Source organism: Ambystoma mexicanum, chromosome 8, assembly GCF_040938575.1.
Source record: "Ambystoma mexicanum isolate Mex_15411 chromosome 8, UKY_AmexF1_1, whole genome shotgun sequence".
Classification (NCBI taxonomy): Eukaryota; Metazoa; Chordata; class Amphibia; order Caudata; family Ambystomatidae; genus Ambystoma; species Ambystoma mexicanum.
Window position 1 is genome coordinate 1632023679 of NC_090929.1, and position 16828 is coordinate 1632040506.

A 16828-nucleotide genomic window follows, 5' to 3' on the forward strand; every position below is an offset into this window, starting at 1 on the left:
GGGAACTCAGTGCATACCCCAGACTCACCCCTGCCAAATCGCATGGAAACTCAGCGCTTGCCCCGGACGCACCCCAGCCGAATCGCGTGCAAACTCAGCACTTACCCCGGACACACCCCAGCCGAATTGTGTTGGAACTCAGCGTGTACCCTGGACGCACCGAGTTTTCACGCAGTTTGACTGGGGGGTGCTGTATGCTCGACCAGGGATGGTGCGTGGGCTTGAGCCATGTTAAGCATTTTGCTGGCTTTTTACTGCATGTGGGGGCGTGTTGGAGCATCCTCACGAAATCCTCTTGAATGTGCATCAAAAAATGTTTTTCATCTTTCTATTACTGGCTTCGTCCTAATCTGGCCCTCATTTTGTTGCAAATCAAAACAATCTACCAAAATACAAATTACTTTAGCTAGTTTAAAAAAGATCATATTCACATAATTCAATGTATCATTTTATTCGGAAGATGCATGGTATCATTCAAAGATGTCTGCTAGTTTTGGCTTCCAGATAGTTTCCAGATAGTTTCCTTAGAGACAGTCATCCAAGATGGCTGACTCCATGAAATGTGCTCAAAGAGTTCAAAGATGGGCAGGAATGGGTGGGATTAGCCATAGGGATTAGCAGGGCTAGTGACAGGGAACAGGGGGCATTCAATAACTTAACAACTGTGTATCCCTCCTCAAATGTCATCTCCATTGGAAAAGAATTACAGACCCTCATTCAAAGCCCATATTGGAAGCTCTTATGTGAAAGCTCTTATTTTAATGACAATAGTTTTGGCTTAAATGTAGCGCTTTCAATGCAGCTTAATAGCCCAAACTAAAAAGCCACCTTTCTCTAAATTGTGAAACGGAGGCGCGTGCATTGAATCAAATACCACAATACCTCCAAAAATGTCCAGCACGTATCATAAGGTATACCTTCCTACGGCTCCGGCTTAATTTACTAGCAACTCGAGAAGTGCTGGTAAGGACTAGCTAATAGAGGCATTGCTATTTTGTAGATTCTGCTCACAACAGGGCCAAATAGAAACAATCCAACATATCATTATGACCTGTCCCGCCCTCAACGATAAAAGACACTTGTTCAGAGATATGCTTCCTCAGTCAAGAATGGAATATGACACAAACGAGAGATGGGCACAGATTCTTTGTGCCGTTAAAGTTCTTATTTTTAGAATTATTCAATTTTGGACATCCATAATTTCCAAAACCATTGAAGAGAAAATGGCACAAGAGATATAGACATGATAGCAGAGTCTGGAGATGACACTAGATCTTGTTGTCTTATTTTATGTATAAGCTAGTAATTTGGGATATGAAATAATGAAAAAGTTTATAATAAACTATAACATTACCAAAAACAAAAGTGTGCACTGATTTCACAGACTGCATTTTAAAATACTCAGTTTGATAATGTTCACTAATCACAGACACACACGCGCGCTCACACACTCTCATATATACTACACATGTATGTGGATGAGAGTAGAGGAGTGGAGGGGTGGAGATGTGGGGGGTTGAATGTCATGGGGTAGGGAGGCGTGTCATGTGGGTAGCCCCATAACACGAAAACAAAGCTGACAATAGGGTGATCAAAATAGGTTGAACAAATTGAAAAGTTTGAAAGAAAAGTCTGTGTAGCTGCATTGAGCCACAAAAGAAATGCAACAACCTGGTGACAGGTGCCTCGAAGTTCAAGTCCCCAAGATATGGAACACTTTGATATTCAGCAAATGAATGAGTGCAGCTATGAATGTAGGTATGTATAGCATTTATGAAGTGCAAACCTACCTGGGAATCTTGAGAGGGCTATACATAGGGGAGGAACCCAGAGGGTTAGAGGTATGGTAGATGGGTAGCAGAGGTTGTAAGGATGGGTGGGGAGAGTAGGAAAGGTGCTGGGCTCCTCAGAGTGGCGCATTCAGTGATTGGTGACATGTTCTTTGAAGAGTAGGGTCTTTAGTTCCTTCATGAAGTATATGATGGATGGGCTAATCCGATCTGCATTGGGAACTTGCTTGTTTCAGAGACTGTGGGCCAAATTCTCAACCATTATCACAATTGAAAGGGGATCACAAAATGAACAGCTCTCAGTTGCAATCATTGCTGAAATGCTCAGGTTACCTTATCATCAAAGGCAACCAAAGCATTTCAGAAAGCTCAAAGATGTGCTGTGAAGCACCTTTGCATAGTCTAATCAACCCTAATGTATGACAAGCGTCTTAGAAGCCACATCGTTGCTGGGAGTGCATTTCACCCAGACGGGCAATTAAAGGGCCAGTCTCTGTGAAATGTCAGAGTAAAACAAGTATTTCCATTCCTGTCTAGGGGATGGAAAGGCAAGTGTGACAGCCCTGGATGAGCCCGCAGCTCTGTCACTGACCACATCAGACAGTATCGAGAGAGCGAGGAAAACACCGTTCACATGACCAAACCGGATGGAATTAATAATATTACCTACATCAAAGGAACCATCATATACATGAACAAGATTTGATATTTAGTTATCTTTCCATTTGCCTATCTACCTACAAATTCCTCCTGAAGAACCGCCATAAACCATGTGGCGGAGAAACACGTGTTGAGGATAATATTACCTAGTGAATGAGGATAATATTACCTAGTGAATTAAACTAGGGCTTCGCAATTTTCGAGCAACAACGTGAAGACAACATTGACTAAACTTTGAACCAATTCAAATTGAGGCCAATACTGCCTAGTGAATTAAACTAGGGCTTCGCAACTTTCAAGTGACAACGTGGGACACAGCAACTTAGTGAACTCAACGAAAAACTTTGAAACAAATTAAATTTTGCATTCTTTTGTCTTCCCATCAACTTATATGTTATGTTCAAGATGTAAAAAGGAATCCCTATTTGTTTACAGCACAATAGAATTCTGAATAAAAATGACAAATGGAACCTAAAAACGAGAAAGTCTCTATATTATAACATTTAATTTTGGAGAAGCGCTAGAGGAGGGCTTCTCTTCGTTTTAGTTTTGTCCAAGCCCAGGTCAACCTCTGTGGCATCCCTCCATTTGCAGCATCTCTACTTTTTTTCATATTCAATTTAGCTACACTTCTCCATCAGAGCGCTAACACTGTTTCTAAGGTTGAAAAAGTCTTTCTCGCGATTTAGAAATGACCCTGCCATGATTTGCCCTCCCCTATGCCTGTTTCAAAAGCTCATTTCAGGGCCTTTAAAAGTGCACCTGGTTTGTAAATTCGGAAAGTGATTTCAAATGCCCTGAAACGCTCCCTTCTATGCGCAAAGGGGGAAACAAGGGCATCTGAATGAGAGAGAGCATCTCCTCACTTGCACCAAAAAAGGTTTGAGAATCTGGCCGATTTCCCGCGTGGCAATGTTGTGGTTTCTCGTGGAGTGTTAGTCTTTGGAGATGGTGTTTTTCTTGTCCAGGTAGAGTGGTGTTTTTGTTGTGATGCAGGCTGGCATGAACTTGATGTGCTCGAATTTTCTGGAGCCGGTAACACGGTTTTTGACCTTCCTGAATTGCTTTCAGAGGGGCCAAGTTTGCATGTGTGACCGCTGTGAGTAATTGGTTGCCACCAACCAGGTGAGTGATGGTCAGGTCTTGGAAATTGGGCCAGGGATAAAGTGCTTGACTTTGTGGAGCAGCACAAATTGATACCATTCTATTTGGGACTTCTTGGTGACCAGCGTTTTGAAGAGTGCTCCCAGTCGATGGTAAAGCAGAGAAAACGTATTTCACTTAGAAATATAATGACTTATGTCTACTCACCTTACTTTTCAAGTTCTGTAACACTGTTTTTGTTTCTACCCACCTTTATATATTAATCAACTCAACATGTTTCACTAATTATACCCATGATCTTTGCTGCAACTTCTAGACCAAATGTTTATGCTGTAGAATATGACAAATAACAGGTAATTGAAGACTGCAGCGATACAAATTCGTATTTTTCTAATTACTACAAATAAAAGACATCGGTCCTCATTAGTAGTTTGGTGGTAATTCCAATTGAAATGCCACCAAACTCAGTTACCATTAGTACCACTGCAACTGGTGGCATTAGCACCTGATTATGAATGTGGTATGAGCAGTTTTAATTCCCATTTATGAGTCTATAGGATAGGACAGCATTGGACATTTTGAGCATTTTCCGACGGTGGTAATTCTGCCTGCGGTAAATCCACAATATTTTGGAGGTAAAGCAGCCAAGACACCTCGCAGCTCTATGTTGGAGTTCTCTCTGCCTCTTTACCACCAACCTCGAATTTGGCGGTGTGGTAAAAGTGGAGATGAATCCATTACTGCACAAAAAAAGTGCTTAACGACAGACAAAAAAGAGGTATTTTTACTCCTCTGCTTTGTCTAATTTACCTTTATGTTCATCCTTTCTTTTAAAAATATCCGTGTGTATAGTCTGGGAGTGTGTGTGTGTGTGTGTGTATAACTCGTTTCCTTTTTACCTCGATACTTACTGAGAAATGTGGTTTGTTTCTGATGTTTTCTGGAAAGTAAAGAAAATTGACGCCACACTGTTAGATCAATTACTCTAATGAAACCAGAACTTTTCTTGCCATTAGTTGGAGAAAGGTTCGATGTAGTGTATATTACATTCTTTCTCATTCTCATTACTCCGTAAGTTACTCCGCTTGCTACATTCCTCTTGCGTGCATCCTTACCATTCTCCATAGCCCCCATTGACACGTGCATTACTGACACCACATGGTGTACCAACATCCAAAAAGCATCTCTCGACAAAATCTCCACACTGAAGACTAAAATCAACAACATAAAATGTAGCCTACTTTTAGATCCACTATCTAATGCCCCCGCTCACAACCTCACAGCACCTGCACATCCCGTTAAACCATTCAGTTTCTCACCTTTGTCTACTTGGGAAGTGGAAAACATCATTAAAAAGCTCAAACCCTCCAATTGTCAAGGCAACTCTTGCCCTGCACCTGTCCTCAAGGAAGCTGCCCATGACCTAGCCCGGTCCATTACTACCTTCATTAATGCTTCTTTCAAATCAGGTACTGTTCCAGACAACCTTAAGGATGCTTGGGCCATCCCTATCATCAAAAAACCTACCCTTGATCCTAGTAACCCTTCAAATTACAGACCTATTACCACAGTGCCTTTTCTCCTGAAAATCTTTGACTGAGCAGCTTATTTATAATTCAGGATTACCTAGAATCCAATAAGCTCCTCGGCCTCCGACAATCGGATTTCCATCCCAGAAACGGAACAGAGACTGCCCTCATTGACTTAAAAATGCAAATTGAGACTTAAAAGACAAGGGCAAGCTAGCCTTACTACTTCTACTTGACCTTTCGGGAGCTTTTGATCTGGTCAACCATCGAATTCTCTGCCATCACCTTAAAACCGCTGCTCACCTCTTGGATCAGATTGTTCCTGGCGATCATGCGAGTCACCGCCTCCGCTTCTGCTGATCCGTCACCAGTCACGTGTGGGGTCCTGCAAGGGTCCTGTGTCTCCCCCATATTGTATAATATGTTTACAAAACCACTATTTTATACTCTCGATTATCTGGGTGTCACCTACACCAATTATGCGGATGACACTCAGATACTCATCCCTATCACTGGTGACTACGTAACTGACTCAAAAGCTCTTAATGTTGTCTACACAGTTATTCAGGCCTGGATGGCAGCTCATTAAATGATGATGATGATAAGATGGAGTTACTCATCCTAGGTTTCCACCCCAGACTTAACAAACTGGACTCTGCCTTCAAATCATTTGTCATTGATCGGAATACCATTAAGGTTTCTATTGACACAAACACACTAGGTTTCCACTTGGACTTTACCCTATCCCTTACAAGACAAACAAATGCGGTGGTCTCAGCCTCAGCCTATACTTGCAAACTCTTAACATCTTGCAGGTATTTCCTCACTGCCTCACACTGTATTATCCTTGCCAGAACCCTCATTATGGCAAAAATCACTGACTACTGTAATGCCCTCTACCTGGGGACCAGTCAAAAGAACATCATCAAGTTACAGGTCACCCAGAATAATGCTATCAGGGCAGCCATCAATATCCCTAAAAAATCTCACATCTCTGACACGAGACAGAGTCCTCACTGGCTCCCTGTCGCGCTCAGAATATCACTTAAAACCCACGCACTTACGCATAAATGCCAAGCCAACCATGCAACTGAATATCTTGCCAACAGCTTCACCGCTCACACGTCCACCCGACCACTCTGATCTGCCCAAGCCCACTCACTTTCCATACCTAGATTTAAGCTACAGATAGCAGGGGGGTCTAGCTTCCCAGTCCTTGCACCCAAACTATGGAACACACTCCCTAACACACTCAGAATCGAACCATCCTACTTTGCATTCAAGAACAAAGCCACATTATGGCTCATTGAGCAGGATCTAGCTGCTTCAGATACATAATGTACATTTGTCATACACCTGTAATGTACACTTTGTCATTTCCTCTACACGCTTACATCCCTTTGTATATATATTATGTAAACTTGATCTAAAATTGTAACCCACATCCTCTATATTGTATTGTTATTACCAAGTTCATTGATCCATGTAAGTGTTCAACCTGATGTAATTTATGTACCTTCATGTACATTTCAAGAACTGTAATTTGCTGATGCTATCTGTAACTCTTGCACCTTTCATGAAATGCGCCCAGATGCCTCTGGGCCAGGCGCAGAATACAAATAAACTAAATACAAATACAAGAGCTTCATAACATGCATTTGCCTTCTCCTGAACTGAGTCAGTAATGATCATGTTCTCTTCTGTCTCCTTTTGAACAGATTCTGGAATTTCACCTCCCAAAACAGGTAACAATTGACTCCAATGATACAAATCAAGATGTGTCTGAAAGGGGTGAATATGTGGCGAATGAAGACTAAATTGCATGACTGACCCCTTCTTAATCCCACATGGGTTTGTATCTAAACCAGAATGAGCCAGTCTGTACTTTTTTACACATGATATGATATGATATTTTATTTGTATCGCACCCATACACACGTTTTTCAGTGCGCGACGAGACAAGGGAGGGGGAACAAGGGAGGACAAAACAACAATCTTACTAGGCCCAGTGACATTGAGAATGTCCAAGTGCAGGAGAGAAGTTTGCAAGGACTGAAAAAATTTCACAACAATAGAGATGGGGTCAAAGGTTGGAACGATATTGAGATGACAATGACGTAACTGTGGAGTCCCTGAATCTCCACTAGAACAGCAATTGAGAGACAGTGGCCCTCATTACAACACCGGCGCTAAACCATGGCGCTATTAGCACCATGGTTGCTGCCTGTATTGTAACAAGTCCGCCATGGTGAAATGGGGAAGTACCACCCCATTATAAGGTTGGCGGGGCGGTACTTCCCCATTTCACCATGGCCCTTCCCCCATTCCCATTTTTGCCCCATAGGGCATAATGGGAATGGGGAAAGGCGGTAATTACGGTACCGCAAATTGCGGTACAGTAATTATCGCCAGGGTCCCTTTGCGGGTCCCTGCAATAACGGCTGGTTCCAGCCGCCGTTATGGGAATTGGGCGCTAAGGGATTACCGGTACCGGTACCCTTACCAGTACCGTTAATCCCTTAGCGCGTGGGTCATAATGACCCCCAGTGCATGCATTCTGTACTGCCGTTATAGCTGTTCAGTTAGAATTACATATGTTTGCGGTCATTCAGAAATCAGGTATCTGGAATATTATTTGTGAAGACAGAACACCCATATGCAGAAGTAGGAAGTTCAAATACCAAGGGCACCCCTCTCTGTGATGGTATAATTAAGAGAGGACCCTATCACATGCATTGGTTCTTAGACAGCATTCAACCGATTCACGAAGATTTGGACTGGAGCAAATCATGAGATGATTTTCCAGGTAACCAAAGCAGCATCTGTTGATTGCAAATCAGGGCATTAGTGTGGGCCCTGACTATCTCACAGACCAGTTATGTATTATCAAATGACATTGAGCAGAGGAATAATGCAAGTCGTGAGAAGTTTGTCCAGCCATTTAAAGCACCGGTCTGCAAGCTGTGGGGCTCGCCAAACATTTTGGACTACAACTCCCATCAGCACAAGCCAGCATAGTCAATCAGGGGTTCACTGGAATTCTACTACAGGGCATCTGGAAAGTCACAGATTGTACAGAATATCTGAAGATGTGCAGATGGCAGATACCTGGCTGAAAGAATATGCCAAAGGTGCATTATTTTCTCGGGCACTAGATTGCAAATGGGTAGAAAGCACCACGAGGAGCTCCTGAATGCATTGGGGGATTCTCCTCTCATCCACTGTTCACAAACTCCCAATATCTTAGCCTTTCTGCAGATAGGCCTTAGTTTAACCCTTTTGAAGCCACTGCACTAGGAAACCAATATTTGGGAATCTTCACGAAGACATTCTGACACAGATAACCATCCAGGACTTGGCCTGGTCTTCACAAAGCTCCATAGTCTAGCAAGGACGATTGGGTCACTCCATTGAGAGATCCATGCCTCTTCCTGCAATCCTGACTTCTCCAGGGAAAGAGTAAGACCAGTTATCAACTTGATGTTAATGGACCATGCAACCTTTTCACCAAATATACACCAGGGTTGCACACACCAGAAAACAGCACCAGCAAAAAGAAACGAGCCATGGGAACATTTCTACTGAGGCCGTCAGGTGTGACATATCATTCAAAAAGCAGTTTGTGATCATCTTCCTTTATCTGTGTGCAGGAGGAGGATCCGGTCGCTCTTGACTGTATATTGGACCAGGGTACAGCCGCTATTTCTGTTCCAAGTCATTTCCCAGCATTTCACCAAAGGACGTGAGGGGACCCCACACCTTATGTCGAGAATAGAATTAAGTAAAATAAATCCTCGGATTTAGTCCTATCCCTCGCAACACCAGCCCAGATGCAAGAGTGGGAATTGCAGTGGTGTAGTTGATCATAGCTATATCCATTCGTTTCGATTAAGTACAACCCACAAAATCTATAGGTTAACTGTGGTTGCATAATTTACCCAGTCCCTGCACCTCCCTACTTTCCATGGGGGGAACTGGCGAGAATCATATCCAGAGGCAAATGCATGATTGTTCCGTACAGTTGAGGGCGGGGAAGAGAAATGAGAAACTCAGTATTTTATGGCAGCCCAATTCCAATAGGAAAGAGTTGTTCAAATTGATAGAAGAGACCCCGCTGCCAACCTTTGAGCCCTAGGGGATGAGTGACTGTAGGTAATTTAATGGTGCAGAAAAGTCCTTTTAGTTCAAAGAAAAGACACTTACTGACCCTCATTTCGAGGTTGCCGGTAGGCCGCAGGTGCTACCAGCGGCCTGCCAGCATTACCAGCATCCTCGGCTTAACAGTTCCACCGCCTGTTATTGAGATATTACGGGCAGCAGCGGAATGATATGTTCCCATTCCTGTGAAGTCCCATAGGACTCCAGGGGAATGAGAACACTGAAGCACTTGCCCTGTTGTTAACAGTGCCAGTGCTTCAGTGATGTTTCTGCTGGTAGAGGACTGAACAACTGGCAGGTCAGGCCTACCGTGAGTTCACAGCTTCTACTGGCAGACTCGGAGTGAGTCGGTCCAGAAAAGATGTTACTGGCACCTTGTTTCCGGACCGGCTCTGTTGTAATGCGGGCCATTGTCTTGGGAAATCCTCATCCAATCAAGTGCAGTTGGCAAATGCACTGGAAATACCTACCGCTCAAGGCCGGGGACTGCAGGTCCTGCTTTCGCCAGTGAAGCCATAAGTGCTTTGCCTGGAGCAATGTGGATCATATATTTTGAAGGCAAGTCCCTTTATATGGACAATCCAGAATAAAGACAATCGTAGGGAAATAGGCCGGGATAGCATTGCAAGGATAACAAGGTTTAATTGTACAGAATACCAATATCAGCAAAGAACTCTGCTGCTCGAGAGTGCTCTGACTCATACAGTTATAAACAGGGGCTTAAAAACCGCACAAGCATCACAATATACAGTACAATTGAGTGACACTGATTGAGTTTACTCCATAGGGGACGCCAGGCAGATATTGGTTCATTCTTTCTCGTCGTCTGGATCCACGTGGGTCAGCTGGGCTCATATTCGTGGTCAAGGTCGGGGGGCACATTAATACATTGTTTCTGTCTACACTAAACATGATAATCCTGCTTATTAATCCATTATGGCAGACTCCTGGGCTGCACAGGAAATGGTGCCAGGGGGAAGGGAGGATACAATACAATCACGCTGACCCACACATTCAGGGCTTCAATGATACTGCAGTTCCCGCACTCATGCTAGAAAGAAATATATCTGCACATGCTTAGATCCTCTGTGAACACTTGATTTGAGTTGGTACCTGTGGGTTGCTTGCTTATCAGGGAATGCAAAGGTGTGGGGTTCGGGTCAGTGGTGTGGGCTGGCTCTGGCCTGGCTGGGTGGGGGGTTATAGGCCTAATGGCAGTTTAATGGAAAGGGTTGGAAGCTGCGTAGCGCCTGGGGTTGTCTCACGCTGTTGAAGGGGGCATTCCTTTGAAAGATGCTAAACATTCACAACACTTGAGAACAACGGGGAAGTGGACCTCCATGAGAATAGGGCTCTCCGGAGTTAGTATGTTGTACAGAAATTAGGCCTTGTGAACCAGCAACATGAAAGCACGAGCCTGCAGCTTATCCCTGCTGGGTCTGATACAAAATGGAGTCATGGACAATGGTTTTTCTAGTGCTGCGCATCTACCTATAAGTGCTACAGTGCCTCTACATACTTCCTGGTAGCACGGATTGCTCCCCCCTTGTACGTTACATCACCTCAGATGGTGTTTGCTTTACCTGGAAGCACCTAGGGGGGAGGATAGGCTAATTTCCTTCCCAACAGTCCCCCCCTTTTGTTACTTCTACAGTAACATATCCCTCGCATATTTCCACTCATTTGAATACCTTTCTGGTCGTCCCAAGCTGATGTTGCCTTTATGGGTATCCATGCCCTGTACACATGCCTCAAACTCCCCCCATGCTGCGCATACTGTTCAGGTGTGCAGGCCACGTATATGCACCTCCCATCACCCGCCAAAACCACCCACACTTCTTTATAGTTTTCAGGATCCAAGGGAGGTACAATGGTGTTGTGGCACAAGTTATCAACTATATTGCCAATGGGGATAGGAACCATGTGGTACGCTGGACCGTAATTTTGCTCAGTTTGAATGTCTATTTCTTTTGTATCTCGAGGTACCTTACTATTCCAAATAGTCACCATCATCATTGCACTATTAGGCACAGATTTGGCACAACACCGGAGGCACAATTGGCATGTGCAAAAGACCACCAGGATAACTACGATGATAGGGACCAGCATTTTCACCAATTTTCCAAGCCATGGTGGGACCCAACTGAAGGCCAGGGTGAACCAGTTGTCTTCCTTAACTCCAGTTTCTTTCTTATTTTTCACGCCTAGCTCATGTACAGAAGCAATGAGGTACGACAATGTCCCGGTTTCAGCTTCTTCAGAAGGGTACGAAATGCAACATGAACTCCCGATCTTTTTGCAAACACCGCTATCCATAGCCTTTAGAAGCTCCAACACGTACCTATTTTGCATCATCATAAGTCTTAGGGCCCTTAGTTCCACCTTGATGATGTTGAACCCGTTCAGTATCGTTTGCCAGCTGGATTAACTCCAATCGAACTATCTAGATCCATTTGGCATTGGCTCGTGTTTGGATGCTAGGCAGTAGGGATGCAAAAAATGTCTCTGCTGAACTGTAAAGCATATATTTGTCAGGTATTTTTGCTAGCAACTCAGATGAGTCATTGGAAATGTAATTCGATGCTCGTTTTCTTCTGCGTGGTTGGTCAGCGGGCTCTTTTTCTTGGAGCATGCAAAAGTTTGATGGTGGCTCTGTGCGTCGAGCCTCTTGGGTGGGCAGCAGAGGAGGAGCATCGAACAGGAGTCCCCCCTTCAGGTGCTCCTCGGGCACGATCAGCAAGGCGGAATGCAGAATTGCTAGTGAACAGTAGCCCCTCCAAGAAGGTGGAAGGTGCAAGTATGCTTGCTGTCCGCAGACCCAGTAGTAGTCCATTAGTGCAGAAGTGCCTTTCTTGAGGTCGGGCACTATGACAATTCGATTGCATTGTTCTTTTGACTCAACAGCCACTGTCCCTTCGCTGAACAAACAAAATCTTTATGATTTCTGTGGGTAGCCCTTCACTGGTTTTTTGAGGGCCACAATCCTAGTTAGCTTTGTGATATATTCTGTCAATGTTTGCTCACAGGTCTGCTCCACAAGTATTGTAATTTTCTCAGACAGCCTCAGAAGTCCTTCGGCCCTGCATACATATGTTGCGTCTTGTGATTCGTTATTGACATACCTCTTTCAGTGGATCACTAGATGATGACACTTAGGATAGCTGGAGCTCGTTTTGCACTTTTGGGGATCAGGATCAATGAGTTCCAGATGGACGTTGCGTGGCTGGAAGATGCCTTTGATCCAACATAGTGCAAGGTGAATCAGACATTAGGCCTCATTATAACTCCGGGGGTAGCCGTGCCGGTAAAACCGGCACAACTGCCGCCGGAGTCATTTTGTTTCCGGTGCCCGGGAATGGGCAATTACCGGGGCATTACAGCCCTGGCGGATCTGGTATTTGCCCATTTTCTGGGTGCTGAAAAAAAAATGCTCCCCATTCCCATTTGAGCCCTGTAGGGCTCAAATGGGAATGGGGAGACTGGATGCACCAGCACCATTCGTGAATGGTGCCGGTGCATCCGACATGGTCTGCTCGCGGGTGCCGGTCCACCTGCCAGGTCAGATCTGGTGGGCGAAAAGGCAATCGCGAGCAGACCTCGTAGTTGCCGGTCCAGTAACAACGGTAACGGCATACTTATTGGTACCGTTGTAACCGGCCCGGCAACCTTATGATGAGGCCCATTGTGTTTCTATCATGGATACTTTTTGTGCTAAGACAATGGGTGCGCCAGATGCATGCAGTATTAAAGAGCAAAAGTAGAAACTCCCATTAGTCATTTTCCTCCCCATCGCACTCATGTTGGAGTTCCAACTATTCGAGCGTTCGGGGAGGCAAATATCTCCTGTCACATCTAATTTTCAACCAGGATATGCATCATACTTGCATTAGCGCGGTTGCCTCTTCTTTATGTTACTGTGCCGCGTGGGCCTTCTTCCCACTGGTATTGTCTCTAGTAATGTTAGCACTGCATAGGGTTTGCTTCACCTCTGGCATTAGTAGTTTAAACATTTTACTCTTGCATATTGCCGTTTGCGAGTTGCTACTATTTTCAGGGCTATTATTAGGATCTGTTGCATTAGTTGACATAGTGGTAATTTCAACGGCTGTTACTGATGTATTCACATTCATCTTTTCACTCAGATCAGGGAAGGGGGTAAAGGTCATTTTAGGTATTGTAAAGTGCATAAGAGTATAACTGGGGGCATGTGATGGTATCTCGGTCACATTAAAAAGAGATAAATTAACACTTGAGGATATTGATGTTTCAGTAAAATGTGATCCTGTAACATTCAAAGGTGTACTCCAGTTCAAGGCCCATTTACCCCCTCCCCCTTCTTTTATATGGGCAGCCCAGATAAAATATGCTCCCCAATAAGTCCCTACTATAAACATCAATATAACAAACAAAATTGCTGTGAACTGAAAGCCACAGTAAAAGCTATAGGCCCTAGTAACACTAATTCTACTTCTACGACTATCTACATTTGAAGAATCTCTTAGTAGTGCCATCTCCATCATTGTTGCACCTGCGGAAATTGGAAAAAATGGGGGGTAGGAGATTTGGAGGGGAGAAGAGGAAGAGCAAGAGAGAAAGAGGGAGAGAGAGAGAGAGAGTGAGAGAAAGAGAGAGAGAGAGAGAATTTTAGTTTCTGTAGCTGGTTCTTGAGCAGCAATGCATGTAGTGTAATTATTTTCACATGCACAAATATGGTCAGCATAGAGCTGCTGTTCTGAGGTAGTGTTGTTGTTTTCTGTCTGGGCCTCCGGGGTGGTGTTTTGTGGTGCCCTACGAAGGTCAGAGAGGTGTATGCAATATCTCAGCCCCTTCACCTTTACTGTGAGAGGGATGGAAAACACCACTTCATAGAGCCCATGGAACCTAAGTGCATTCCATTTTCAGACAAAGCTTCTGACATAGACCCACTCCCCAGGCAACAATGGACGGATGGGGGTTGTTTCTTCCAGTGCAGTAGTTATAGTCTCTCTTTCTTCTGTGTGGGGTGGTGCAATTTGTTTTGCAATGCATCTGATCGCTGGTGTGAGCTGCGTTAGGTACTGTTTGAATTCCTCTCCCAAAATTGTAGCTGCTCTGTGAGCATCTGATGCGCTCCGTACTGGTGACATTAATGTTTGCATAGTCAGCCAGTCACTATTTCATGGTGGGACAGGTGGTGGTCCTTACTGGGCTGTGTGCGCAAATGGAACAGTGTTAGGGGCAGGAAATACACCCAATTATTTTTCAGGGTGTTGCATAGTTTGGTAAGTCTGCTTTTAAGAAGTCTGTTGATTCTCTCCACCACTCCATTTTCTTGTGGGTTGTAAATGGAGCACATACAATGCTTGATCCCCAACAGAGTAGTCACCTCCTTGAAAGGTTCATTGAAAAAATGTGTCCTATTGTCTGACTGTAGAACATTGAACACTCCCCCACTGGGGGAAAATATTTTGCAGCACACTTGTCATCTGGGTGGGCGCATGAGCCAGCCTCAACCCACCGAGAAAATGGACACACCACCACAATTAGATATAGTGCCCAATTGCATCTTTCCCCCATGTGCAGCTCAAAGAAGGGACATATTAGGCGCGGCAATGTTCCTCTCAAAGTTCTCAGTGTCTTTCCTGTACTAAAAACTTGACACGTTGTGCATTGGAGTACCATCTTTGACAGGTGTTCCTGTAGTTTTGGAATAAAACAATTTTCCTGAAGGTCTGCTGCAATGTGATATTTAGAGCTGTGAGATGGGAAATGTAACTGTTCAAATGCCCTGTATAGCAATTCTACAGGCATCACTACTCTTCCTATGGCCTGCTGTATCCACAAGAGATCTGTGGGTGATTGCATACACTCACGTTTGAGCCATATATCCTGTTCTTCTGTGGATGCGCTACGCTGCTGCTCGATGATTTGTGCTATGGGGAGGACTGTGTATGCATCTGTGTGTTGTTCCGTGGTGGATGTCGTTATAAGATACTGTGCTGTTGATGATAGTGAGAAGTATTCTGCCTCTTTGGCTGCCGTGTTGGCGGCCGTGTTTCCCAATGATATTTCGTCTGTATTGTGGGTGTGCGCTCCACACTTAACAATTGCCACAACAGAAGGCTCTGCGAGGGCAGAAATCAATGAGTTGAGAAAAGCTGTGTTGTACTGGTGAGCAATCCGCTCTTCTGAACCCCCTCTTTTTCCAGCGTGACAGACCTGCATGCACTGTGGTTGTGACATGCCAGCAAGGCTTTTATGAGTGCTACACGCTCTACTGCTTGTGCAGAATAATGCCTTGGTAATCGTTTAATTACCAGTGTTTCATATTCTCCCTCTTCTATGCGCACCACTGCTACCCCAGCATGTTTTTCACTTGTGTCCTGGTCAATTGATGCTGTCCCATCAATGAAGAGTACTCTCCTTCCTCTAAGGTGCTGTCTTTAGCTTTGGGAATATCGTCACCCTCCCCTTTATATGATGTGCAATCATGCTGTTGTATGTCCACACCTGTACAAGGTTCGGTGAGAAATGTGGTGGTTTTCATGGTTCTGCACCACACTACATGGATACGTGGGCTGGACAGTATTATTTCATATATGGATGCTCTTTGTGAGGTGAGTGTGGACTTGGAGCGATCTAGTATCGCGAAGAGTGAGTGCTTGACGTATAGTGTTACCGAGCATCCCATGACAAATGTTGAACTTTTTTCACGGGCGAAGGCTGCGGCAGCGAGGGCTTGTTCGCAAGCGAACTGTCCCTGCATGAGAGAATCGAGCGTGTCGCTGTAGTATGCTAGAGGAATGTAGCCTATTTAACTCTTTTGCGTGAGCACTGCTGTCTTGAGTGTGCCGTTTGAGTGAGAAAAACTGTAGAATCCCTATGTGGTATCAGGGATGGCAAGGACAGGAGCTGTTGAAACACTCCTTCTAGATCATTGAAATTTGACCTCATTTCTGTTGTTCACTAGATTGTGTAGCCCTCTTTCTGGGCTTCTCTAAAGCTTTGTAGGAGTGGTCAGGAGTGGTCTGGTATTGGCTGCGTAATCTAAGGTCGAAGCTCTACAATAGTTAGGTGACCCCAGAAACATTTGCATGTCTTTCACTGAGAGTGGTTTGGGAGTGGCATGCACTGTAGCTGCCCTGTCTGGAATTATTCTCTTGCCATCCTTGGTGACGAGTTGCCCTACGTAGAGCACTTCCAGTAAACAGTACTGGAGTTTTTTCTTATCCACTTTGTACCAATTTCTTGCTAGCAACTGTAGTAGTTTGATGGAATCCCTTCGACATCACTGTTTGTTGTTGTAACGCTCACCTGATTCCCGCAGAGGCGCCGGTCTTGACTGGGTGAATGCCGTATCTTCAAAGGTGATGTGTAACACACGGTTGGCTCTTTGGGCTGGACCTCTGTGCACTGTATGTCTGACTCGAAGAGTAAGATGTCTGCAGATAGAAAATATGGGATTAATGAACTGGGGTTATTGGGTGCCTCTCTCCTCTTCCCTTTCTCTTCTCCTGTAGAACCCCAAAGGTTAAGGCCCTCACCTTAGGTAAGTGAACGCCGAGCTCTCCATCTGCCTCGGGGCAGGGTGCCGTAACCAGTTTCTTC